This window comes from Rhagoletis pomonella, unplaced genomic scaffold, assembly GCF_013731165.1.
Source record: "Rhagoletis pomonella isolate Grant_MI unplaced genomic scaffold, Rhpom_1.0 Rhpom_scaffold_00003, whole genome shotgun sequence".
NCBI classification, from domain to species: domain Eukaryota; kingdom Metazoa; phylum Arthropoda; class Insecta; order Diptera; family Tephritidae; genus Rhagoletis; species Rhagoletis pomonella.
Window position 1 is genome coordinate 21,351,226 of NW_023458557.1, and position 3,322 is coordinate 21,354,547.

Below are 3,322 nucleotides of genomic sequence, written 5' to 3' on the forward strand. Positions count from 1 at the left end.
CATTATCTTTGGCTCAAAGTTTACTGTAATGATATATCTTCTTTATCGAATTTTTTAAATAATGAAAAAAATAATCAAATGAAACTGCGTATTTGATTGAAAATCTCACTTTTTTCGCCAGTAGCACTAATAATTTTCATTGAAGTCGCCACAAGTTATATATTTTGGTAAGAGGCACATCAATACCCTTCGAGCTGTAAGTCGCTTACGTTAATTTGGAGATTTTTTTCATGAGATATTGAAGAAAAGCTACGAAAAGTACCAAAAAACACTTTTTTTCCATTGTCCGATAATTTTAAAATAACGAATAAAATGCGGGACAAATGCAGGACACTTGGAAAAAATCAGTACATTTTCAGGTTTTTCAGGTTTGAAAACCTACGCAGGACCGACTTTTGAAAAACAGTACGGTCCTGCAAAAAACAGAACGGATGGTCACCGTAAATATGGGAGACAGACGGAGAAAATTAATTTGAATTAATAAGCATAAATGTAAATTAAAATTTTACCCTTACAGACGGCAGTAATGCGAATAAACCAGCCGCAAGGTCGTGGGTTCGAGTCCCACGGCCAGTATACTTTTTTTATTTCTTTTTCATTATTTTTTTTATAAGTTCTCTATTTTTTTTACGTTACTTTCAGTTAGTTGTTGTTGAATTTTTAACAAAATTCATCTCTAAAAATTAAAATTAACTAATAGCAAAATAAGAAATGTGATATAAAATAAAGCAAATGAAAATAAAATAAAGTAAAATTAAATATATAAATAAAATAAAATAAAAATATTTAAAATAAATAATAAAAACAAAAAGTGTTTCGCAATCGCTCCAACCGAGTATCGAACCTAGCAGCTACAGGCTTGTAGCTCGCAACTCTCAACACCCGGCTACCGCGTACGCGAAACTCGACTGCTTCGTTTGCTTACTTGTGCAAAAGACAACAACTGGCCGTTTTTACCAGTGTTGTCATCGAAAATTCCCCGGATCCGAGTTATTTCCCAAAAATTTCGTGCATTTGTTTGGCTGCTTATCCTCATTTTAAAGAGGAAAATGCATGAGTTAAAGCAAATTAAGGCTGGCTATGCAAACAATCGAGCCCGTTTGTCTACCGTATAAGTTCGGGCGGAGACGAACATAAAATACCCGGCGCAAATATTAAATATATGTTTTTCACCTTTCCGAAAGCTACCGCTACATGGTAAGCCGGGGTGTATCAATTTTGAGTAAATTAGTGTCTTTAAATTTCGAAATATTGCAGTTTCAAGCATTTCTAAAGTTTACCGTTATATAAAAAGCCGTAATTTTAGTCCGATTTCAATAATTTTCAAAGTTTTGCTTTTATGTGGCAACCACAATAACCACACCGAGTTTGGTACAAATTGGTAAAACGGTAACCGAGATACATACATGTGATCATAAGTGGGTGGTGCCACGCCCATTTTCATAAAGAGTTGTTGCAAGCGTCAATTTTAAATAAAGTAGCTTCAATATTTACTGATTTATCAAAGATTTCGTATTTCTCCAAATTAACGTTACATGGGATGTGGGCGTGGGTATTGTCCGATTTTAAACATTTTCAGCCATTTGGTATCCTGTACCAAGGCCAATAACCGTGCCAAGGTTGGAAGAAATCGGTACAGCGGTTGCCAAGATATACACATGTAACCATAAGTGGGCGTGGCTAAGCCCATTTTTCAAAAATTTATAATATTCTTATTTTTCCTCTTAAAAGTATTGTAAATATGAATTTTGAGTGAATAATCTTCGGTAGTTACTAAAATATCGCAGTTTTTGTATTTCTGAAAATTACCGTTATATGGGAGGTGGGCGTGGTTATTGTCCGATTTTGCCCATTTTCAATACCATCCGTCCTGCGCCAGAAAGAAGTACACGTACCAAGTTTCGTTAAGATATCTTAATTTTTACTCAAGTTATCGTGTGCACAGACGGACGGACGGACGGACAGACAGTCACCGCTTAATCGATTTCCCTTTTCATCCTTTATGTATACATTTGTCTATATCTATCTCGATTCGTTTTGCCTGTTACAAACAACCGTTATGTGAACAAAGTTATAATACCCTTGTGCACAAGTACGCTCGGGTATAAAAACAACTGCTAGAGTATATGAATAAATATGATATTGTTATTATCGAGCAGTCGGGATTTAGGTCAAAACACTCCTGTGAAACCGCACTGAATTTGGTAATAGCAGAATGGAAAGAAAGCAGGTCGAAGAAACAAATAACGATTTCTGTTTTTCTGGATTTGAAAAGGGCTTTTGAAACTGTTAATAGGGACATCCTGCTAAGAAAACTTTATAAAATTGGCGTAGGAAACTTAGCGCTTAGAAAATACACTGTCACCAGAAATAAACCTTGAAATAGGACTACCACAGGGATCAGTGCTCGCAGCACTTCCGTTTATTATTTACATTAATGATATTAAAAATTGTCCCAGCCATTGTAAGATAAGATTATTCGCGGATGACGCATTATTAACCATAAGCTGCTTCTCAGTAGATGAGGCGGTCTCTAAAAAGCAAGCAGATCTAATGTCAATATACAGGTGGCTATGCCAATATAAGTTAAAAATTAGTGTAGAGAAAACCAAATGGATGATTATGAAAAAAATCAGTCAATCTTGATAATGTTTCAATAAAAATACCAAATACCTCTATTCAACGAATGAGCCAAATCAAATATCTGGGAATAATAACACTATGCGACAGTCAAAATCGGGATGGGATGAAACCAACGGGAAATGTTATATCGGTCAAAAACAAGTTATACGTGGCCCGGCGTTTCGCTGGGTCACGTCTAGGAATCGAGATATATCGATTTGAAGTTAGTAACTATCATACAGGGGAAATTGTCACCTTTGGTGGTCTTTTTTTGACATAACTCGAGAACCACTAGTCCGATTTTGCTCAAACAAATTTAAAAAAATTAAAAATTACAATTCCTTTAATCTGTTAATATAACGTTTTTCTATATACTCAACAGTTTTGCCGGTAAAAATAAATGTATGAAGAAAAAAAAAATTATTTTTGCCAAAAAATTAAATTTGTTTTTAATTCATAAAAAATCCAAAACGGAAAAAAGTGTTTTTATGAATTTAAAAAAAAAAGTTTTATATTTTAGGCAAAAAATATATTTTTTCTTCATACATTTATTTTTACCGGCAAAACTGTTGAATATATAGAAAAACGTTATATGAACAGACTAAAGGAATTGTAATTAATTTGTTGTTAATTGTGTTAATTTTTTTAAATTTGTTTGAGCAAAATCGGGCTAGTGGTTCTCGAGTTATGTCAAAAAAAA